Source organism: Dipodomys spectabilis, unplaced genomic scaffold (assembly GCF_019054845.1).
Source record: "Dipodomys spectabilis isolate Male_0828 unplaced genomic scaffold, ASM1905484v1 ptg000531l, whole genome shotgun sequence".
NCBI lineage: Eukaryota > Metazoa > Chordata > Mammalia > Rodentia > Heteromyidae > Dipodomys > Dipodomys spectabilis.
Genome location: NW_024871208.1, coordinates 247,630 through 273,302, shown reverse-complemented (window position 1 = coordinate 273,302; position 25,673 = coordinate 247,630). Strand labels below are relative to the sequence as shown.

Sequence of the window (25,673 nt, the reverse complement as noted above, 5' to 3'; positions counted from 1 at the left end):
GATTGTTGTCTGTATTCTATCCTTTTCCCCTTAAATTACCTACCCCTCTCACATTGCCCCTTACTGTCCTCTCTTGCAGTACACATTTACTATTATTTATTTTGCTGGGCTTTGACAGTCTTTTAAGAGAATTATAGTATTTTCACTCTCCATGGACTCTGACATTTCAGATAATTCATTTGTACCTCCTTGCATCCCGTAAGTGGAATTGCTGGATAATAGGTAGCTCTCTATTCAGTTTTGTGAGCAACTTCCATAGTTTTTTCCAAAGTGATTGGACAAGATTACAGTCTCACCAACAATGAAACAGAGTTTCCTTTGGGCCACAGCCATATCAGTATCTGTGATTGTTCATTTTTTCATAATGAAATTGTAAAAGGGTTGAGATGAGTCTCAGTGTTGTTTGGATTTGCATTTCTTTTATGGAGAGAGATGTGTCGATTTGTTTTTCTTACTTCTTCTTAGAAGTAATCTTTAAGTATTTAAGCATATATTAATTGGGTTCTTTTTTTTATTTTTTTTAAATTTAATTTAATTTTATTTGTGAACATACTGTACAGAGGAGTTACAGTTACATGGGCAGGATAATGCGTACATTTCTTACCAAGCATTGCAGCCTCCTCCTTTGTTTACCCTTCACATCCCTTCCCAGCCTCCCCCCTCCCCCCCTAATCCCAATCCTTCTCCTTCCCCCTCTTCCCCCCCTTCGCCCCCCGCGCACTAACGTTGTAAAGCTCGTTTAGGACATGACAACTTGTACTTCTCATTGTTGCAACAGGTCCATCTGTATCCTTAAACAACTGGTTTTTCCTCATCTCCTCCACAAGTTATATTGACATCAAATACAGTGAAAGCAGGGGTTATACTGTGGGGGAGGGACATACAAAGCAACAAAGAGATAATCTTATAAATGTGTTAGAAACACATGCATGAAAGAAAAAAACATTAAAATACACACCTAAGGGTTCATTTTCCAGACATCACATTATCTGACCATTTCCGCTTGACTCATACATATACTAGATATTACAAATAAGGGAAACCATGGGACCTACGTTTCTTTGGGCCTGGCTTACTTCACTTAATACAATTTTTTCCAAGTTTTTCCATTTCCTAACAAATGGGGCAATGTCATTCTTTCTGATGGAGGCATAGAATTCCATTGTGTATATATACAACATTTTCTTGATCCATTCATCTACTTAGGGGCATCTGGGTTGGTTCCATATCTTAGCTATGGTAAATAATACTGCAATAAACATAGTTGTGCTGGTAGCTTTAGTGTGGTCTTGTTTTTAAACATTAGGGTAAATGCCCAAAAGTGGGATTGCTGGGTCACAGGGGAGTTCAATGTGAAGTCTTTTGAGGAACCTCCATACTGCTTTCCAAAGTGGTTGAACAAGTTTACATTCCCACCAAAAATGAAGTAAGGTTCCTTTCTGTCCACATCCCCTCCAGCATCTGTTGTTGTTAGAGTTCTTGATTTTTGCCGTTCTAACTGGAGTGAGGTGATATCTCAATGTTGTTTTGATTTGCATTTCTTTTATGGCTAGGGATGTTGAACATTTCTTCATGTGTCTATTGGCCATCCTTCTTTCTTCTTCAGAGAAGTTTCTCTTTAAGTCTTTCGCCCACTTATTTATTGGGTAGTTGTTTCTTTGAGGATTTGTTGTTGGGGGGTTTAATTTTTTGAGTTCCAAGTATATTTTAGATATGAGACCCTTGTCCGTTGTATGGCTAGTAAAGATCTTCTCCCAATCCGTGGGCTTTCTATTGATCTTGCTAGCTATGTCATTTGCCCTGCAGAAGCTCAGCAACTTTATGCAATCATATTTGTCCAACCTTTCTTTGATTTGTTGTGTTTCCGCGTCTCTATTCAGAAAATTTTGGCCTGAGCCCAGGAGACCTAGGGTTTCTCCTATTCCATCCTGTAATGTTTTCAGAGTGTCTGCTTTGACTTGGAGGTCTTTGATCCATTTGGAGTTGATTCTGGTGCAGGGTGATATATAAGGATCTAGCTTAAGTTTTCTACATGTAGTTAACCAATTTTGCCAGCACCATTTACTGAAGAGGTTGTCTTTCTTCCATTCTATTGTTTTAGCTCCCTTATCGAAGATTAGATGGCTATAGGTCTGTAGGTTCATTTCTGGGTTTTCAATTCTATTCCATTGGTCCTGAGGTCTGTTCTTATGCCAATACCAAGCTGTTTTGATTACTATGGCTTTATAGTAGAGTTTGAAGTTTGGTATTGATATTCCTCCAGCAGTGTTCTTTCCATTCAGGAGCGTTTTTGCTATTTGGGGTCTTTTATTGTTCCATATGAATTTTTGGATTGCCTCTTCTATTTCCTTGAAGAATGAGGGTGGAATTTGCATAGGTATTGCGTTGAATTTGTCGATAGCCTTGGGTAGTATTGCCATTTTTACGATGTTAATCTTTCCAATCCAGGAGCATGGGAGGTTTTGCCATTTTTTAAGTTCTGTGTTGATTTCCTTTTTCAAGATTTTAAAGTTTTCATCATAGAGGTCCTTCACTTCTTTAGTTAAGTTAATTTCTAGGTATTTTATTTTTTGTGGGGCTTTTACAAATGGAGTTGCTTTCCTAATTTCAGCCACATTTTTCTCATTGTTGGCATACAGAAAAACCATTGAATTTTGGCGGTTAATTTTATAACCTGCTACTTTGCCAAAGTTTTGAACCAGCTTGAGTAATTTGGGAGTGGAGTCTATGGGATTCTTTAAATACAAGATCATGTCATCTGCAAAGAGGGAGAGTTTTATTTCTTCTTTCCCTATTTGGATCCCCTTTATGTCTGCATCTTGTCTTATTGCTGTAGCTAAGCATTCTAATACTAGATTGAAGAGAAGTGGAGAGAGTGGGCATCCTTGTGTTGTTCCTGAGTTAAGAGGAAATGGCTTATTTTTTCACCATTGAGTATAATGCTGGCTGTAGGTTTGTCATATACAGCCTTTATTGTATTGAGGAATGTTCCATGGATTCCTAATTTTTCCAAAACCTTCACCATAAAGGGGTGTTGGATGTTGTCGAATGCTTTTTCTGCATCTACTGAGATAACCATGTGGTTCTTATTCTTGCTCCTGTTGATGTGATGAATAATATTAATTTATTTGCGTATATTGAACCAGCTTTGCATCCCTGAAATGAACCCTGTTTCATCGTGGTGTATGATTTTTTGAATGAATTGTTGAAGTCGATTGGCTAAAATTTTGTTGAGAAGTTTTGCATCAATGTTCATCAAAGAAATGGGTCTATAGTTCTCTTTCTTTGATGAGTCCCTGCCTGGTTTTGGGATGAGGGTTATGATGGCTTCATAGAATGTGTTCGGTAGTGAGCTTTCTCTTTCAATTTCATTGAAGAGTTGGAGGAGAATTGGTGTGACCTCTGTTTGAAGTCCTTGTAAAATTCCGCTGTAAAACCATCTGGTCCTGGACTTTTCTTAGCTGGGAGGTCTCTTATTGCTGTTTCTATTTCAATGCTTGATATGGGCCTGTTAAGCTGGTTTAACTCATCTTGGTTTAGTTTTGGAATGTCAATATTTGCTAGGAAAAGGTCCATTTCTGTCAAGTTCTCAAACTTATTAGCATACGGTTTTGAGAAGTATTCCCTTATAATGTTCTGAATCTTGGCTGTTTCCGTGGTGATGTTTCCATTCTCATCTCTGAGTTTATTAATTTGGGTGTGTTCTCTTCTTTTTCTGATAAGATTTGCTAAGGGTCTGTCAATTTTGTTAAGTTTTTCGAAGAACCAACTCTTTGTTTTGTTGATTCTTTCTATAGTTTTTTTGGATTCTAATTCATTTAATTCTGATTTAATTTTGATTATTTCTTTCCGTCTACTGGATTGGGGTTTATCTTGCTGCTCTTTTTCAAGGAGGCTTAGATGTGTCATTAAATTGCTAGTTTCAGATCTCTCCAATTTGTTGATGTAGGAGCTCAGAGCTATAAACTTGCCTCTGAGTACTGCCTTTGCTGTGTCGCAGAGGAGCTGGTAATTTGTGTGTTCATTTTTGTTGAATAGCATGAACATTTGAATTTCCTTTCTAATCTCTTCCATGACCCACTCATGATTCAGCAGTGTGTTGTTCAGCCTCCATGTGATACCGGACTTTCTTTGGTGGCTTTTGGTGTTGAGTTCTAATTTTATTCCCTTGTGGTCAGAGAGAATGCAAGGTATAACTTCAAAGTTTCTGAATTTAGACAAGTTTGCTTTGTGACCTAAAATGTGGTCTATTTTAGAAAACATTCCATGTGCTGCTGAGGAAAACGTGTATTCTGATGCTGCTGGGTGAAATGTTCGGTAGATGTCTGTTAAGTCTAGTTGATCTATCCAGCTGTTTAGATCTGCGGTTTCTCTGTTGAGTTTTTGCCGAGTTGATCTATCTAGTGGGGAGAGTGGTGTGTTAAAATCCCCAACAATTAATGTCTTTGGATCTCTATGGGATTTGAGGGAAAGTAGTGTTTCTTTGATAAATTTGGGTGCTCCATTGTGTGGCGAATAGATATTTAGAATTGTAATATCCTCCTGAAGGAGAGATCCATTAATTAGTATGTAGCGACCTTCTTTATCTCTTCTCACGAATTTTAATTTGAAGTCTATTTTATCTGATATTAAGATTGCAACTCCTGCCTGTTGATGGGGGCCGTTTGCTTGGTAGATTTTGTTCCAGCCTTTAACATTGAAAATGTGTTTGTTTTTACGGGCAAGATGTGACTCCTGCAGGCAGCAGATAGAAGGGTCTTGTTTTTTAATCCAACTAGACAGTCTATGTCGCTTAATTGGAGAGTGCAGTCCGTTAACGTTAAGAGATAGGACTGAGAGGTATTAGGGAGTTCCTGCCATGTTATCCACCTTCTTGGGGCTGCGAAAACTGGGTTCTGCCTATGGTTCTTGGATTCTCAGTTTGGGTGCAGTTTCTTGGCCTTTGTTGCAGTCTTGTTGGTTTTCTATGTGTAGGACATCTTTAAGAATCTTTTGTAGGGCTGGTTTGGTAGAGATGTATTGTTTCAATTTTTCTTTGCTATGGAAGGTGTTTATTTGGCCTTCAGTTATGAAGGAGAGTTTAGGTGGGTACAGTGTTCTTGGTTGATAGTTGTTTGTTTTTAGGGCATGGCATACATCATTCCAGGCTCTTCTTGCTTTGATTGTCTCTGCTGAGAAATCTGAGGTGATTCTAATTGGTTTCCCTTTATAGGTGATTAACCTTTTCTCCTTGACAGATTTAATGATCTTTTCCTTAGTCTGAGTTGATCCTGTGTGGATTATAATGTGACGGTGTGATGTCCTATACTGGTCTGGTCTATTTGGGGTTCTAAAAGCTTCTTTTATCTGAATAGGCTTATCTTTTTTATGTTTATGAAGTTCTCTGCTAGGATCCTGTTAAACAAATTTCCTAGACCATTAACTTCTGTTTCTAGGTGCTCCTCTACACCCATTATCCTTAGATTAGGCCTTCTGATGGTGTCTTCTAGGTGTTGGATAGATCTATCATACTTCTTGGACTTGTCTTGGATGGTTGTATGTTCTTTCTCTATAATATCTACCCTGTCTTCAATCCCTGAGATTCGAACTTCTGCATGGTCTAACCTGCTGTCAAGACTCTCTATTTTGTTTTTTATTTCTTTTCCTTCTAATTGGTCAGCTTTGACGGCTTCAAGTTCTTTGTTGAAGCTCTGTTTTAGGTCTTGTATGAATTTCTTTACTTCCTTAATTTGGTGTTCAGTGTTTGTTCTCAAATCACTTAGTTGATTGGTTATGGTTTCTTTGGACTCCCATTCCTTCTGTTGGGTTCCATTCAGCATTCCCTTTGTGGTCTCCCTGACTTCCTTCAGCTCTTTGTTAATGGATTCCATGAATGCCTTTAGTGATCTTTGTGTGTTCTCTACCTGGTCTCTCAATTCCTGAATTACTCTTTGATTAGCTTCCCCCGGTTTGTGGGATTCCTGCAGTTCTCTTTCCTCCCGTTCGTGGGATTCCTGCAGTTCTCTTTGAGTGTTCTCAGCCTGCTCACGCCATTCCTCCCTTTCTCTTTGAGTATTCTCAAGTTGTTCACGCAAATCCTGTATCAGTTTTTGAGTATCTTCCTCACGCTTATGATATTCCTGTATAAACTTTTGGGATGCCTCCTCTCTCTCCCTATCATGCTCATACAGAGTCCTTTGTAAGTTGTCAAACTTCTCATTTATCATGTTTGCCACCAGTGTTTGTAGAACTATTTGGGAACTCTCCTCTGGATTGTTCATTATCTGATCTGACCCCTGCTTATCAAGATTGGGAATTGAGATACCCGGATTTGCCATTTTTCTTGTGTTTTTCCGGCTTACTCTGCCCATTTGAGATGAAAATAGCACCAGTTTTGTGCTAGAACACTATCTTAAGGCAACCATCAACCAACGTTTGCATTTATACAGTCAATAGTCTACAGATACAATCTAGTTCAACAGATACATCTATTCAACATCAAACAACTATATGTTAATGGGCTTCGAACCGCAGAGAAGAATTTGGAAAACCAGAAATTTTTAGGGTTAGGGCGAGATGTGGGTAAAAATTAGGAATAGATTGGTGTGGGGAGGCACAGGGAGAGTTAACTATGTCCTAATCTCAATGCAGGAAATAGGTTGGGTAGGATGCAAGTAGAGAGGGAGAGAAAAAGAAGAAAGGGAAAGGGAAATGAAAAGAGACCAGAAAAAAAAAATAGAAACGTAAAAATTAATATAGTTATGGAGATTGAAAGACCATCTATTTAGAGAGGAATGTGAATATAATGAGAAAACAGGAGGAGAAAGAGGAGATGTGAAAAACTTAAAAAAGCTTAAAATATTATATAGGTATAAAGAGGTAGTACTGCATTAAGGAATTTAAGTCTCAGAGGTTTTGGATTGAGTAATAAATTTGTGGATTAAGTGTGTACAGAAGGGGGATAGGGTCTGCTAGTTAACTATGGGTTTATCTGAGGATGTGCAGGACAAGAGTTAAGTCACATACAGAAGAACAAAAGAAAGGAAAAGGGGAAAAGGATAAGAAAGGGAGAAAAAAAAGATCAGTTCAGTAGAGCTAGACAAAAAACAAAAAGATAATTAAGAAAGAAAGAAAAAGAGAGAGAAGACAAGAAAAGAAACGAAAACATACATTCACGTATTCCTAAAATAAAAATTATAAGAGGGAAAAAAAAGTTACTGGAAAACAATTATTTTTTCAAAAAAGGCAAAAATTAAAGATTAGTAAAAGTTTTCGAAAAGGAAAAAAAATTTTTTTATATATATAAGGTACCAAAAAAAAAAAGAAAAAAGAAAAGAAGAAAAAAAGTTCTTTTTTTTTTTTTTTAATTTTTTTGGGAGGGGTGGGAAGAATCCTGTATCTCCCTTTTGTCTGTAACCAGCCTCTTGTTGGAGTCTCTGGTCAGCTTGAGGTCCTGTGGCTTGATTGGTTTCTTAAGTCAGTTTGTTCGAACAGGCAGAAAAATGCTCTGCTTTACCCAAGATTTTGAGATCCCCCTCCCAGGTTAGTTTAATGGGAGGGTGATCTGCTTTGAGAATCACAAAAGAGGGGTGATGAGGCTAGGTTCTGGAGCCATTCTCAGGGTTTCTGTTTTTCAATTGATTGTGGAGGCTGCTAGAGGGAGGGGCAGCCTCTGGCTCTGGTTACCCAGTGATGAAAGCCACTCCAATGGCTGGTGCCTGAGCTGGGTGACTTTTCCCTGGATGGAGCTGAGTCTGGCAGGTCACTTCACCGTTAAGTTCTTGTGACCTGTTAAATGACTCGTTTTATTCCAAGGCCTGAGTTGGAGCTAGCAGCTCCTCCGAGCTTTGTCGGTATCCAAGATGGAGATCACCGGTGCTGGGGGGGAGGGGTGGCCTTCCCTCCTCTGTTCCCTGAGAAGGAATGAGGACGTCGGGCTTCTACTCACGCCGAGTCTTGGATCCTGGGTCATCTCTGGTCTGCAAACTGCAAGATGAAGATGTCTGCTCCTTGTCGGTTCTTGCTGGTGTTGAGTAGAATCCTCTCGCCCGCTGCGTCTGGCTTCTTTGTCCCGGACTCTCTGTGTGAGCGCTCAGGTATGGCCGCGGCTGCGGTCGCCGCTGCGACCCTGCCGCCGCCGCCGCGGCTGCTGGCAGGCACTCAGATGTGTCTCCTTGTCTTGGCTTCCCCTCTCTTGTCTAACTCTATGTCCTGTGATGGCACACTTGGTGTGATTCTCTGGCTTAGGACTGTTCACTGGAACTCTAAAACTGCTTTCTATGCGAGACCTTGTTCAGATTCCAGCTTCTCCTCCGCCATCTTCCCGGAACTCCCTCGGGTTCTTTTTTACTTGAGGGTTTATTGTTGTTGTGTTTAACTTTTTCATTTCTAAATATGGGTTAGTTATCAAAACCCTTGTCTGATGATTAGCTAGTAAAATTCTTCTTCCATTCTGTTGTCTTTCTATATATCCTGCTAACTTTTCCTTTGCCATGAAGAAATTTCTGTTTGATGCAATTCTATTGATCCAGATAGAATAATATTACGCCATTCATAAGGAAATGGAAAGACTTAGAACAAACATATTAAGTGAAGAAAGCCACACTCAAAGAAATATAGGTTGCCCGATTTCCCTCATTTGTTTTATTAGAATGTGCCTCTAATTCTACAAGTAAACACACTTGCATGGTAAAAGAGAAAACATTACATTTGGACATGATAAATTATATGGGATTTTTTAACATTTATACAGTGAGATCAAAGCAGGATGCCCTTTGGAGAGGATCACAAAAGCTCAGTAGTTATATGAATATTATCATATAAAATAATGTTCTTCAAAATGATCTCCAATAAATGATAATGAAAGATTTTTTATTGGTTTGCTTTTTCCTTCTTTCTTCTGATGCTGGTTTTTTTTCTGCACCTTTGGTCTTACATGTAAGTTTTCAAAGGGCAAGGGGGAGCAGAAATGGTGGGACAAAGGGTGAACAAATGCAGCAGTGCTACTCAATAGACACTACATTAAAAATGAACTACACAACTTATGGGGGAAGGAGGTTGAAAGAGAAAAACTGGGAGAACATTAAGGAAGAGGTGACACTTCAAAAAGAAATATGCTCATAATCTGACATGTAATTGTAACCCTTCTTTACATCATCTTTAAAAATTAAAAATGGACCTCATGAGCAGGTGAGAGTAGCTATACTAATATTATATAAAATAGGCTTTAAATTAAAAGTGGTATGAAGATAAAAAGTAACAAAGAAAGACATTACATATTGGTAAAGAAAAACTATCCATTAGGAGGATATAACAATTCTAAATATCAATGCCCTGAATCCTAGAGCTCCCAAATTTATCAGACAAATACTACTTACCCGAAAAACAAGTATACAACCAAACACATTGTTGGTTGCTTGAACACAACATTCTTACCTCTGGACAGGCCAGCCAGGTAAAAACTTAGCAAAAAAACTTCAATGCTAAATAACTGTATTGACAAACTATACCTAACAGATATCTACAGAATATTTCATCTAGCAGTGTCACAATATAAATTCCTCTCAGCAGCCCACAGAACGTTCTCCAAAATAGATCATATCTCAGATCACAAGGACAATCTCTGAAAATTCAAATATAAAAATGAAATTACTCCTTGTAATCTGTCAGCCCATGATGGGACCAAATTAGATTTCAACATCAAAAGGCATCACAGAAAATTCTGAAACACAGAGACTGAATAACACATTGCTAAATCATCAGTGAGTTACTGATGAGATATGGAGGGAAATTCCAACGTTTATAGAATTCAGTGGAAGTGAAACAGACAAAATGCTACCTCCTCTGGGATATAACAGCACAAGCAATACTCAAGGAAAATTTATATCTTTGAGTGTGTACATCAACAAATTAGAACAATCTTGAATCAGCACTAGGTACTTGAAAAACAGGAACAAGCCAAACCAAAAACCAGTAGACAGAAATAATACAAATTAGAATAAAAAAATAAATAAATGAACCAGAGTCTCAAAAAACCATACAGACAATCATAATTGACTTATCTACTAGTAGCTGACAACTTCTCCCAATGAGCTTACAACTTCTCCCAATGAATGTGAATGTATCTATTTTCAGAGATAGACTCAACCAGCCCAAACCAGTGAACAAAACAAACTATTAGGATTCTAAGAAACAACATTTTGTTTGCCTTTAAATAAATTTAGTCTGTTATTATTAAGGTGATTTATAGAGGGATTACAATTACATGAGTCATGTAATGAGTACATTTCCTTTTATAAAATGTCTTCAGTTCCCTCACTTGTTCCCAGTCCTACCCTTCTGTCCCTACCCGTGTGTTAAATAGTTCACTTTTATCAATGTTCAATGAACTCCACTGCTGCAATTTTTCACTAACGCTCTGTGCCCACACCTCACCTTCCTGAAGACATACAATGAATATACCAGGCATGAGGTAAAGACTACAGGTTCATCACAAACTATAAACAACAACAACGAACCAAAACAAAAAAGGAGTCTTTTGTTTCCATATCATATACTTTGTTTCAGTATATATATTATATAAATATAATTATTTTTTATCATAAAGTCAATTCAGGGATTGAGGAGTGATAAAATAATTTTCCTTTCTATTTAATAATGCTTTTTATTCTAACATTAAAGATGTAAGTAACACAATTCAAGTCCTATGAAATTTGAAGGTTATGATTTGAAGTTATATTTTCAAAAATTCTAATAGTTCCATTTTGGCAACCAAAATGAAAAACAGGAACGTTTTATCCTCAAGAATGTCATTATTTCATGTGCAAAAAACTAAAATAATTGTAATATTAATGTAGTGGAAATAAGAAATCAAAGACTTATGCAATGCATCAATTCCATCAATTATGAGATGTATTGATAAAATTAATAAAAGTTGTTTTAAGTAGATTACTTAAGACGTGAAGCAAGTGATAATTTTCTTTTCTAGGTGAAGTTGATATAGAAATCAAAGCCCAAAGATTCCAGAGTCCTGTGTGCTTGATACGTGGCAATTTACACATATGCTTGTCTCATCTCAAAGTTATTTTAAAATAACTGTGAACAGGAGTAGAATGAAAAGAATCACTCAAATGTTTACTTTTATTTTGTGACTAAATATGCCTTTTTTTTTTTGCAGTAGAACACAATTTTATTACTTTTCATACAAGAATTATAAAATTACCTCTATTCCTTCGTAAGTACAAAATTAATCTTTCCCCGTGTAAGGATATTCCAACTTCATATTTTGCATGTGCCAGTACTTGATCTTGAACTCAGTACCTGGGCACTATTCTTTAGCTTTTTTTATTCAGGGCTGTTGCTCTACCACTTGAGCCATGCATTCACTTCTGGCTATTTAGTGGTTAATTGGATATAAGAGTCTCACAAACTTCCTACATATTCTGGCTTTGAACTTCCATCCCCATATCTCTGTGTTCTCAGTAACTAGGATTGCCAATTTGACATTTGCTGCCTTTTTATACCTACTTTATTTCAAAAATCTGGTAAATTTATTTAAGTCACACCAACAATAATGAGAAATAAACAGCCCCATGCTCCTTAAAAGACAATCAATAAAAAAGGAAACAATAAAGAAAAAAATGAACCTCATTTTGCACGTGGTCTTTTATATTGTGGTGCTTTGTAATTGTGGATTATGTGACTATCTCATGAGTCTGGGCTTGAATCACGAGGGAGGGCTACTGGAAGAAAATTTCAAAATCTAGAGCAGCTAACACAGCTGTGCAGTTGTTTGTGGGTTTCACTACAGTAGCAGCAGGGCATATGATGTACAAAGGAAATCATTCCAGTGCTTTACAGGCGAGAATGTGATGAAAAGCATACTTTTATCTTCTTAGATGAAATAAGAAGACCACACTTTAAAAGATTACTATATGATCAGCCCTTTAAATAGCATTGCCATCTTTTAGGCACTCCAGATAATTCAAGTCCTTTATCAACCCACAAACATTGCTGCCATTCACAATCATTGCTAAGGTGAACATCCAGTTCTTTTTGACATTTCAAATGGTTTAGGAGCAATATAAACAATAATACAAGTTGTTGAGAAAAGTTAATTTAGAATCAGTAATCAAATCAGATTCAACTCTATAGCATAAGCTTTAGGAAAAATTAATTAAGGAATATGGCATGTCCTTTGTCATTTAATATTAGACATTAGGGCAAAATGCCAGAAACAGACTCTGCAAGAAGGAAAGAGAAGTCTTTGATAAGATATATTAAAGGTTATCTAGGGAAAAGTAATTTTACCTACAGTTTCTATTATATGATAACATACTTTTGTCTACTAATCAGAGAGACTCAAAAAGATTTTTAATTATGATATGAAAAATGCATCATCATGAATGAATGAATTCACGGAGTAAATGGCTCATTATTCTCATTATTTTGAATGATCTGGTGTTTTTGTTTGTGTGGAAGTATGAATGTATTTTATGTCTGGGGAGGAAAGTTTGATTATTAGATGATTGTTTGATATTCAATGTCAGGAACCTAACATGAGTCAAAGTGGTAAATATGTGTGTGTGTGTGTGTGTGTGTGTGTGAGAGAGAGAGAGAGAGAGAGAGAGAGAGAGAGAGAGAGAGAGACGGTCGTGGGGCTTGAACTCTGGGCCTGGGCGCTGTCCCTCAGCTCCACAGCTCAAGGCTAGTGCTCTACCACTTGAGCCACCATACCACTTCCAGAAGCCATTATTCTTATCATAAAAGGACTTCACATTGACAGGTATAATTACAAGAAGTAAAAAGATAAATATTCACTGTGGCACCAAAAATCCCTTAGGTGCCTAGCAAGACAGCATGTTTTTCCAGACACTGCATGTGGTGTGAGCGATTTTCAAACAAAGCGACCATAGAAGATGTTTGACCCTAAACAAAACTGACAATTGCATAAACCCAGTCCTCTATGACAGATTTACCAAGGCCTATCTTGGAGATTCTTGTTAGGGACTTGATGAAAAATTTATAGTTTAGTTGTTATTACAGAACTCTTTTACACCTGTTCCTCAGCCATTAACTATATTTAACATAGTTTCTTTTGCTCTAACATATATTTTTGGCTCAGGAAACTCTTTTTTGTTTGTGAAAACTTGGTTGTTCACAACATAGACAGGGGTTTTTTAAAACTTTTGAAATTGCTGTTCCCATAGAATTCTATGAGATGGGCTACTCTTTGTCATTTCATAGGAATAAACTTACTTTGATTCAAACCTGGACAGCATCTAGCTTGTTCTCCCTCTTAGAAATCCATCTGTATGGACTTCTTTACATGTAAACAGACCCTCATTTACTTGCAAAATCTGTCAGTTAGTCAAACCTAATAAACCCAATGAGGTGAATTCCTTTCCCATGCTTCCTTTACATTAAAAATATAAACAATTCTTACATTTTGTTGAACATTAAAAATGTTCAACAATGTGCATACTTTTTAATGTGAAGTGTGATTCCTATTTTCCATAATGTGACTCAAACAGAGAAATCAGTTTAAGATGTGAAAGAGCCTTTCAAACTGTCTTTGACCTTGAAAATTTTCCTGGGTATGAATTTTTGGAGAAATATCCCTTTTTTTTTTTTGGTCCGGTTGTGGGGCCTGAACTCTGGGCCTAGGCGCTGTCCCTCAGCTCTTCAGCTCAAGGCTAGCGCTCTACCACTTGAGCCACAGCATCACTTCCAGCTTTTTTCTTTTTGTTTATGTGGTGCGGAGGAATCGAACCCAGGGCCTCTGGCATACAAGGCTAGCGCTCTACCACTGAGCCACCTTCCCAGCCCCAGAAATATCCCTTTTCAAAGATAAAGTACTCATTTTTTTTACATTGTGCTTGTACTGGGGTTTGAACTCCTTGCCTTTCGCTCTACCTGTGTAAGGTCTGCTCCTGGATGGAGAGCAGATTCTATCCTCCTTGCAGTAAAGTCTCCGTCAAATAACTGTGTTACCTAGGCAACTGGCACACCTGGAAGATGTCACATCTGCATCTGCTGAGGTCACATCTGAATTTGATGTGGCCACACCTATCTTCACCCATTCCCTAGAGAAGGCTAGCCCATGCCCAGACGTGCTCTTTTTCCAGGTCTTTCCCAAGGCTTTCCCAGGCCTTTCCCAGCCGCGTGGAGGACCAACATGGCCTGGTGCCAGCGGGATGATGAATAAACCTACTCCTTACATTAATACCACATGTGTGGTGTGGTTCTTACTCAGCAACCTCTTTTTAAAAACCTAACATAAATGGTGCCATTTGAACCCGGGAAAGGCTTAAAGTCAGGATAGAAGGTGGGATTCCTCTCCTTTTTTTTTCTTTCTTTTGTTTGTTTTTCCCTTTTTTGCTATGAAGAATACCACAGTTCTGAATGCCTTTTGGGAACCGGTCTGTCTGCTGTGGACAAAGTGAATCAATTCCTTGCTGGCCTCTGCTTCCACCTCCATGCTTGTACATTTTGGTGAGTGAAATACTCTCTAAGGGTTCTCTGTCGCTCAGTCTCTCTCCAGATGTGGTTCCACGCCGAAGAACCTGCTAGGCCTTTAACTGAAAGTCCAGTCATGTCTGGAGCCAAGGGCACTTGACTCTGGTTGCTTGGCCACTCCCCAATAGAGGGCTCAGTGGTAAGTTGTGGGTCCACTTCCATCCGATAAGCCCACCTTCACTCATTGATTATTTTTCTCTCCTACACCCTTAATGGGGAGCTGTGTGTAACTCCAGTGCCATGAAACCCCTCTGAAATGCCTCCTGCATTCCCTGGATAGCCAGAGCACCTAATTTTTTAGTCTCTTCTCAGATTTAGACAATTTTTGCCTCTGCAACGGTAAACGGTCAGAAGTATGTTCACTTTCAGGATCTCTTTGCTCTCTGCTAATTATGTCCAACTTCGTGTATCTCTCCCTTTCTTTTCTACACCATTTTGGATTGTGCCCTGAAGAGTGTAATGAGAGTTGGGTCCAGGGGACCTCCTCTAGCTTCCCTATCCAAGACTAGCCAATCTAGGCTTCATCTATTTGTTCAGGCTTTCTTTGCATTTTTTCAGAAATTCACCATCGTGAGTTTGCCATCTTGGCCACATGGTAGGTTCAGGGTTTGGTCCTATCTGACCCATACCTTTCCACCAAGTTTACTACTCCTCCATCCATCTACTCTATTGTACCTTGCTAACAAGTTGCTCTTTTCTCAGACCCTGGTAACTGAGGTCCAAGTATCTGATGTGCTTTGTTAGCAAAGATGTCTAAATATTAATGTAAAAAAAATTAGATTTTGAGTTTTGCCTTTTTGGTTTTGTGTTATGCATTCTAGTACTGACTACGTGATTCTAAAATATTGGGCATATCTGTGCTAAGATTCTCACATCTAATGAGTTTTGTCATGGCAGGATATTACTTGGTCAATTCTTGGTAAGGACCAGGTAAACTCTACTTACTCTATTTGATCGCCATGTTGATTAATTGGAAATAATAAAGAGTTTTCATGACAAAGATTGCAATTCAAAGCCAACCGGGGTTGAAAAAATCCCTAAGACTCCATCTCCCAACTAACCTTCAAAGGGCCAGGCTGGAAGTATGGCTGAAGATTCTTAATTCTAACCAGCCAAACACTGGAAGCGGTACTGTAACTCAAAATGGTAGAGCACTAGCCTTGAGCAGAAGTGCTCAGGCACAGTGCCCAGGCCTTGAGTTCAAATCTCCATGAATACTCACTGAGACAACTCATCCCAGAGACGAGCACCTAGACTCAGCCATTCTGGGGAACAAGGGACCATGGAGAGGAGTAAGAGGAGATGATGTCATATCAGCCATTTTGTGCCTGCCCTTTCAAAATTAACCAGAGCCAGGAGGTCAATATAAGTAAGAAGCCTGCCATCTAATGTTCATACCTGTCTACCTTTTAACTGGATGGGAATTCACATTCTTGCCTCTGTTACCTGAATTCTCCTCTACCTAGTCACCAGATAGGGACATTTCTACCAACATTTTTAAGCCCCAAGTCCTTCCACTTGCCATTTATTTGCTCTCTAATAATTTTTTCCAGCCCCTGCAATGCCTCATGAAACTTTCTCTAGACTTCATTCAAGAGACTTGCCTATTCCAGACATTATTAAAGGACTCACACTCACCAAGGGACAGCTGCAGCTCACTGCCTTCTCTGGGATGGGACCAAAGTCCAGCCTTTTACCCCTAATTTCGACACACCTTGTCAGCAGGAAGTAGCCAGAGAGGATCCGCACCCTATTTCATGATTATTAAAAGGCTGGAATATAAGGTCTGCTTCTGGATAGCAAGCACATTCAACCCTCCTCCAAGCAAAGTCTCCTCCCAGTACCTGCGTTACCTAGGCAACTAGCACTCCTGGAAGATATCACATCTGCATCTGCTGAGTTCATATCTGAATTTGATGTGGCCACACCTTTCTCCATCCATACCCTAGATAAGGCCTAACCCAGCCATAGATGCTCTCTTTCTCAGGTCTTTTCCAGGTCTTTTCCAGGACTTTCCCTGCCGCATGGAGGGCCAACATGGCCTGGTGCCAGAGGGAATGATGAATAAACTTACCCCTTTCCTGAATACCTCGTGTTTGTGTGGTTCTTACTCGACTACTCTTTAAAAACCTAACAATCTGGGCTTTAATTCCCAATGCTTATTCTATACTTCCTGAACCACACTTTTACTTCTTCCTTTTATCACAAGTGGAGAAAAGAATCTCTTAGGTTTATCTACTTGGAATAGTTTGAATTACAATTGTCAAATTTGAACCCACCTAGTATGGAGCTGTAAGCCACTGGTGCTCTGCTAGAACTCACTTCTTAATAATAAATACTCACAAAAAGAGGAGAAAACATATTTGTTCAATTATGTATGTATTGCCAGATAAACCAAATCACTTGCTACTGGAAGAGAAAAAGAGAGAAGATAGAAATGAATATGGAGGAGAGAGACATAAAGAAAGAAGAAGGGAAGGGAGGGTAAGTGATGGGAGGGGAGGGGAAGGAAGAATAGAAGAGGAGGGGGGAGCTGATTAGAATTGCTATTCCTCACTAAGGTATTGTTGAACAATCAGTGCCTTTGCATTTATTTAACCAAAGCTTTCTATTTTTGGTGGTAGTAAGCTGAGATATAAAATACAAATTTACATGTAAAACCTGTTAGTGTGCTTACTCCTGCATGAAGGAAGCCACAGTTAGGTTACTGTTAGAGACAAGGCAAGAGTAAGCAGTTTAAGTGATTCTGAGAAACAATGATTGATATGCCAGGAATGCTACCTTGCCCAAATATTACTCTTGTTCCCTGTTCCAGTCTTCCTTTCTACAAGGATAGCAGAAACAGGGAGGCTGAGAAGGGATGGGAAGGGGAAACAAATAAGGAGGCTACAATGCTTGATAAGAAATGTACTCATTATCTTGCCCATGTAATTGTAACCCCTCTGTACAATATTTTCACAATAAAAAATAAATAAAAATTGAAAAAAGAATAGCAAAAACAGAAGAGGAAGGAGATATCTGAGCAATGATCATCTTTCTGTTTACCTTCATCTGTTTACCCTCATCCCCTCAAACAATAAAGCCAAAGGAGACTTAACCTGAACTAGTAGGGGAAATGGGGGGAGGGGTTCATTCTAACTTAATGTGAAAGTTTTAAAATAATTGGGACAGCATTTCAAATATTGAAATAAAACTTTTTCAGTTATTAATAAAAAGTAACTCGAAATTTATTGAAAATTTAGAAGACTACAGCACTCACTACATAGTGGATTCTGCATAATTAAAACTGACTCCTGTTTCTATCATCAGAAATTGAAAATCGTCCCTGAACTTCCAATACTAGGTAAATTGTCCTCGATATTCACTTAAAATGTGTAAATATAATGCAGAAAACATAACTTTAAATTTAGACTGTTGAAGTGATAAGTGATGGACATTCATGATGGATAGCATAATATTGAGAGCCTGGAAATTATTTTCCTTCCATCTTCAGTGTGTAGAAAGTAAAAAAGCTCTATTTGATGGCCCTGAAGGTCTAATTCTAAATTTAGGACAGAAAGTGAATAGTAAAGAGACCTATCTCAGCCATTCACAGATTGGAAATGTGGAGAAATAGCCTCATTTACGTAGGTCAAACATGGAAGTGAGGATGTGGCAAGCCCAAAGCCAAATGCCAAAGGAAGAGATATTTTACAAAATACCATGAAGTTGAAATAAGTCTTAAATAAGGAACTGGGCTTAAAGGGAGTAGGACAGAAGAATGGAGGGGGAAATGTTGGACTAATATAATCAGATCACTCAACATACATATGTGAGAATATAAGTAGGAAACTTGAAGGGATAGGTGGGGTTGGGGAAAGGGAAGGAAAAAAAGTGGAAAGATTAACAATGATCCAGATGTGTTGTACAATGAAATGTACATACACTCTATTCCACACTGACATGATGGAGTGAAACCCCTTTGCACAACTAGCTAAAGATTTAAAAAATTGGTTTTAATATTAAGAGACCAGAAACATAAACCTTTAGAGATAAATAACAGGATAGCATTGACATATTGTTGAGGCTTATGCTCTTTTCAATATACAAAATTTAATAAGTGCCAAGTCTGCTGCAAATGTAAATTTTACTTTGCCAATTCTTTTTGCAAATTGCTTAAACTATAGAGAACAAAATTCCAATATCCCTTCACTTCAAATTAAAAAAATCTTTTAGACCTTTAGTTGTTTCTAAATATCTTAAGGTAATGCATTGGAACTAATTTCATTCCACATTTAAATTTAAATTTTAAAACACTAAAGTCATTTAAAATCCTCTCACTCGGGCACAGGTATGGATAGATAACTGATATGGGCAGAATCAGAATTATTCAGAAGTATTCAGAAGGTTGTAAATGGATGCTTACCTAGTTTTCTCTCTGCTGGATCATAGAATACAGACTATCCTAATTGGAAAAATTTAGCCTTCCGAGGTTGTCTGCATATAAACACTCCATCAACATTTTCTCATTAAATGATTATTCAAGATTAGCTATATGTTGATTGATAATGACTGAGCATGATAGTAAGGTGATGGAAAACCATTTACTCTTCAGTGAGGTTCTGGCTTGTGTTTCACAAAGTGTTATGAATGCTCTCCATGAGAAATCTAGCAGATGTATTTCTAAAAAGTACTTGCATGCTAACACTTTCTTATAATGTCTCAATCCAAGTACTTCTCCTTGGAGATCAGTACTATTCAATGATGCTGTGTTAGCTTTTTCTTATATTTTGCAGACCAGTCTTGGTGATGAAATTTGTGCTCCCAATTCCATCCACAAAATGCAGACAAAAATTATCTGAAAAAATTTGTATCTGTTGACAGTGCATATACTTGGATTTTTTATTACAAACATAGAATGTTGTACAAATTTTCATAGCAATTACACTGCACTAGGTTGTGGGCAGATTCTAATGTAAATAATATATTGTGTTCGTGTAGAGTAGTTGAGTATCTGATGTTTTAATATGCCTGTGGTCCTAAAACCAATACCTTACTGATATTGAGTGACAAATACAACTTCCTATAAGTACAAAAGTTTTCCTTGTATCTTTTTAATATATATATATTTAAATTTATATTGTAAAGATACTGTACACAGGGTTTACAGTCACATAAGTAAGGTAATGAGTATAATTTTTTTCTTTATTATTGGTCATGGGCTTGAACTCTAGGCCTGAGCACTGTCCCTCAGCTATTCAGCTCAAGGCTATCGCTCTACCACTTGAGCTACAACGCCACTTCCGGTTTTCTGGAAAAAGAGTTTCACGGACTTTCTTTCCCTGGCTGGTTTTGAACCAAAATCCTCAGACCTCAGCCTCCTGAGTAGCTAGGGTTACAGGCATGAGCCACCGGCATCTGGCATGAGTCCATTTCTTATTGAGCATTTTTACGCCATCCTTTCTTTCCCCCTACCATCCCTTCTCTTCACACCTCCTCAACTCATCTCTACACCCACTCTCTCATAAAGTGTCTTATTATTACATTATTACATTATTATTTTCTCATTATTACAATGGGTCAACCTTAATCCTATCTTTGTATATTAAATAAAAATATGCTGGCTTGATTTATGCTGATTTTCCTTGTGTAGACACAAGTAAAATCACTCGCCAAGTCCAAGAGCATATAAATGAAATGGACACTTTTTTTGTCAGTTGGTTTAGTTGTGTTCTACACATTTATTGACAGGTTACAAATTATTCTCAAACTTTAATATATTAAAAATAATCTCTTCTTTTCTTATTTTCTTGGCCAGAAAATCAGCGAGACCTCAGTCAGCATTTCTCTCATAGGACTTTTCACATAAGTTGATTACCTGTTGACCTGAAGTCCCGTTTTATGAGGACTCACTAATCTGTTTAGGAATTTATGCTGGCTGTTGGAAAAGAGCTCAAAGAAGGATGCCATTTAAAGGCTTATAATTTTATTCTTTGCCATGATATTCTCCTGTTACTTTGGTTGTTGAGAGTGTGTATAAGAGCAAGCATTCCGTGGGGATCAGGGAGACAACATATGATCTTTACATACTGACATTTCCGAGTAACTTGCTATCATGTGTACTGCATTTTGCAAGTCCAATCTGTCAAAACCTACCAGTTTTAAGAGATAAGAGGAGTGGTAAAAGAACTCTTAGAGACAAATATATCTTGAACATATTTTGTTCCAAGCATTCCATCTAACGCATTTTCAGCAACTAATGAAACTTGTGTTGGCTGTAATTATGTGTCTTTCTCCATGTGTGCATGTATACATGTGTATATGTATATGTGAATTTGTGTGTATAGTAACATATATGTGTACAATATAAGAGTATATACACACATATATGCATATATAAATAAATATACATATACATATATATGCATATATATCTTTGTTCAGTGACTTAATCTGTAGTTCCCAGAACATTGTCATTCTCACAAAGTGTTCATGATAAACTGCTCTGAGGACCTTGCTCTATTGTACTCACTTCCGTCATTACCTTCTTTTTCATCCCTGTGAACAACTTCGGTCTATTTTACATAGGAGAGCTTTATTTTCATTACATGTAGTTACAAACTGATAATCAAAGACAAAGGTTGTTTGTGAAAGAAAAAGAACTTTTAGGTCACAGGTTAAAATATCTTTTTTGGGGGGGGGTCCAGTCTTGGTGCCTGAACTCTGGGCCTGGAAACTGTCCCTCAGCTTTTCAGCTCAAGACTAGCGCTCTACCACTTGAGCCACAGCACCACTTCTGGCTTTTTTCTTTTTGCTTATGTGCTGCTGAGGAATCGAACCCAGGGCCTCTTGCATGCAAGGCAAGCGCTCTACCACTGAGCCACCTTCCCAGCCCAAGTTAAAATATCATATCCATCCAAATGATTCCTATGAGGTAAAATTTGTAATAGTAGTAAACGTGAAAAGTAATTCCTAGACCTGTTGTTTTGCCATCTACAATGTCAAAGAATAATATCACGTCACTCATAATTCTTAAAGAATGCAAGGGAAAATGTTAGTCCCCATCATGTTCCCAAAAAGCCAGTGGATCCTCAAGGATAACAGTAGGCCAGCAGAAATTCTATGTAGCAGACATGGAGCTTGAAAGAGAGAGGACGTGAGAGAGCGTGAAAGAGGGAGAAATATCATAATACTGAAAGTGCATAACAGATAAAAAAAGAGCTGTATGAGAATACACATACTGTTATCTTTAGACTCTACATGTACATTTGAAGGTATTTGATGTATGATAATCCATCAACCCAAAATATAAAATGATTTTAATAAAAAATAAAAATGACTCAGAAGTAATTAAAAATGCTAAAACAATTTTCACATTAGCAAACTCTCAGAGATATTTCATGACTTTGAAAAGAATAAAATGGCTGGGGTTAGTATAAATTTAGAAGTATAACAATACACAAAATTTATGAAAAGATATTCATATATTTCATTATATAACCCAAAGCAGAAAGCAAATGTTGTTTAGATGAATTTTTAAAACCCAGTCTATCAGAAGCTGGGATGGTGGCTGTTGTAGAGTGCCTGCCTTGCATGCATGAGGCCTTGGGTTTGATTCCTCAGCATCACATAAGTAGAAAAGAACGGAAGTGGTTCTGTGGCTCAAGTGGTAGCACTAGCCTTGAGCTGAGGTACAGCAACCAGGCCCCAGAGTTCAACCCCATGGCCAACAAAATCAAAGTAAAAAACAAAACAAAACAGTCTCCGACTTTTGTGACCTCAACTCTGTAATATCTCTGCTTCAGCCTAGGGCTAAGATTTTAAGTGTGGACATTTATCATCCCTCCTGATTCTGACTGTACTTGATAATTTTTTAATCAATATTTTGTTCTTAATTTTGCTTTTTGTAAATTCACATGCAACTATAAAAAATGGTTTGGCCATCCCAGTAACCTTCTCAAAGTACCTCCTGATGATGAATAACAAAAAGGTTTATTATATTATAAGGGAAACAATACTACAAATAAAGAAACACAATAACTAAATCTTAATGATTAATAAAATAAAATATCAAAGAATTACCAGTTTTTTCAGTATTTGAAGTATACTTACATATTTGATTTTACTATTCTCACATTCCTGTACATTTAACACTGAATAAGATTATGATGTTCAACAAGAGTTTTATAGGCTATGTGTAGTCTTTAAAGTTACCCACTAAGATTGCTTTTTACGACTCATCTCATCATTTGTTTATGGCTTATATCATCATTTGTTCCTCAATAACATATAAAGTAAGGAAGCCCTAAAGTTTTAAGAGAAACTGTGCAGTTAACAAAGTCTTAACTCTTCACTCTGCTACTTAAAACTAAGACTTTGCAACATCTCATTAGTAATGTTTCTATAAACTCTGAAATGTACTTTTTAGTAGCATATGTCTGCTACCATAAATCTTAAATATTTATAGAAAAGTTGTATGACCTGACAAACAGTCATAATTTTGGCCTATATAAGCAAATTCCCAAAATTAAATATATTTAAAACATTAAAACTTTTAACAAACCTTACTATTTGCCGCAGTGTTCATTATGACAGGTGCCTTATACAGAATAATTGAATTCGTCCTCCTACACATCTCTTTTTTTATTTTTATTTTTTTGTGAACATACTGTACATAGGGGTTACAATTACATGGGCAAGATAATGAGTACATTTCTTATGAAGCATTGCAGCCTCCTCCTTTGTTTACCCTTCACATCCCTTCCCAGCTTTCCTCTGCCCCCCAACCCAATTCCCCCCACCCCCCGATCCTACACATCTCTTGAACAACAATATCTGGGATTATTGTTTTTTGACATGTCAATCTTGACTATTCTTAAATGTGTGCTTATGTAAGAGGTACATGGTTCTAAAATTTCACGAGAATTCTTCAAAACTTACTTTTCTTTGAATTGTCTAGTTTAAGAAAATCAATTACACTTTATATATAAAAAATGCTCTGTGCTCAGTTCAGCAGCACATACACTAAAATTGGAACAATACGGAGAAGATTGACATGGCCCCTGTGCAAGGTTGACATGCAAATTCTTGAATCATTCCATATTTTTACAACTAAAGATGCTGGAGAGGATGTGGCCACAAGGGAACCTTACTTGATTCTTGGTGGGATTGTTAACTTGTTCAACCACTTTGGAAAGCAGTATGGAGGCTCATCAAAAGACTCCATATAAAGCTCCCCTATGACCCAGCAATCACATGTTTGGGGATTTACCCAAATGATCACAAAGAAGACCATACTAAAACTACCAGCACAAATATGTTTACTGCAGCATTATTTACAATAGCTAAGATATGGAGCCCACCCCGATGGCCCACAGAAGATGAATGGGTCATGAAAATGTGGTATATATACACAATGAAATTCTATGCCTCCATCAGAAAGAATGACATTGCCCAATTTGTTAAGAATTGGAAAGACTTCGAAAAAAATTTATTAAGTGAAGTAAGCCAAGTCCAAAGAAACATAGGTCCCATGGTTTCCCTTATTTTCAACAGCTAATATATGTCTGGGATAAGCAGAATAGATCATAAGCTATGTGCATATCAGATAAGATGATATTACAGGAAATGAAGCAGACAAGTCTTTTTTTTGTTTCTTGCTATTGTTACTAAGATACTTATAATGTGTGATGTGATTTTTTTTTGTTCCTTTATATGTTCCTCCCCTACGCTCTAACCCCTGTTTTCACTGTATTTGAAGTTGGTGTGCCTACATCCTGTGTATACGTTTCTCTAATTTGGGGAGGGGAAAGGGAAATACAAAATTTTTAAATAGGGATACAGGTTGAGATGCACAAGACACTATGTTGAAAAATGAACTTTACAATTTAGACAGGGGAAGGGGGAGGGGAGTGTATTTGTGGAGGTGGGAGGGAAGGGATGGTGGAAGAAAAAGAAAGGAAGAGGTAACAATGCTTGTTAGGAAATGTACTCATTATTTGCTCATATAAATATGACACCTCTATGCAGTTATTTTTACAGGTGGACCCATTGCAACAATGAGAAGTACAAGTCGTTATGTCGAAAACGAACTTTACAACTTTGGTGGCGGGGGCAGGGAGGATTGGGTGGGAGGGCTGGGGGAGGATGGGAAGGAATGGGAAGGAGAAACAAAGGAGGAAGCTACAATTCTTTATAAAAAATGTACTCATTATCTTGTCCATGTAATTGTAACCCCTCTGTACAGTATTTTCACAGTAAAAAAAAAAAAGTATAAAAATGTTCTGATATAGAAGAGTTTATTTCCTCTATTTTACCCAGATAATAACGTTAACAAAGAAATTAATGCAGAACACTGATATGCTGATATGAAGTTATTTTGAATAAATGTGTGGGGGGGGGTGTGTACACACACACATGCACACATGCACACATGCACATGCTTGTGTATTGGCATGCTCAGAGTTTGAAATCAGGGCTTCAAGGTCTTGCTAGGCCTTTCCTCTCTAGATTGATGAGCTAATATATGAGCTATATTTCCATTCCTGGCTCTTTGCTAGTTCATTATAATTTCTGAAAAATAATCTCATGAATTTATTCTGCCCTGAGTGGCTTCCAACAGTTATCCATAGATCTCAGGCTCCTGAGTAGATATCCCTTGTAGATAGAATTACAGGTGTGACCAGCCAGGGCAAGGCTTTCAGAATAAGTTTAAAAGTAGAAGAAAGTTTACTTGATGGGGGCCTGTTTTATAATCTCCTACTTTTAAAGCATTTTGGAGTGATTATATGTGAATTTACTTCGTTTTCAGATTCTTAAAAGATAGTAAGTGTTGGTATTTAAAAGTTTTAGTACTTTTTAAAAAAGGATACTGGAGCTGTGGGACAAAAGAAATTTGACTCTCTTTGGACCTCAATTTATAAGCTCAGCTCTGTGCATGGTAACCCAATGTCACCAACACAGTCTGTGTTGGAGACAAAATGTAACAGAAAACAATCATCATGGGTAATATTTGGTATGCTATTATTTATAGGACAATATGAATATTGAATTGAGAGTGTAAGAGAATGGAGAGATTTTACCTACAATTTTTGTATTGCTAAAAGGCTTTTGGAAACTGTGACTCATTTCCTTCCTCACTGTGTGTCTTTGGGCCATACACTTCGTGCCTTTAATTACAAATTTTCCCAACACTAAAA

At 37.5% G+C, this 25,673-nt stretch overlaps 2 non-coding genes across 2 annotated transcripts; one reads left to right on the top strand and one right to left on the bottom strand.

Moving 5' to 3' along the window:
- Positions 1–21,295: 21,295 nt before the first annotated feature.
- Positions 21,296–21,368, bottom strand: Trnaa-ugc. The gene has a single exon. It is a non-coding gene; the product is annotated as a tRNA-Ala (tRNA).
- A 2,107-nt stretch (positions 21,369–23,475) lies between these two features.
- Positions 23,476–23,582, top strand: LOC122099735. The gene has a single exon (XR_006145997.1). It is a non-coding gene; the product is annotated as a U6 spliceosomal RNA (small nuclear RNA).
- Positions 23,583–25,673: the final 2,091 nt, after the last annotated feature.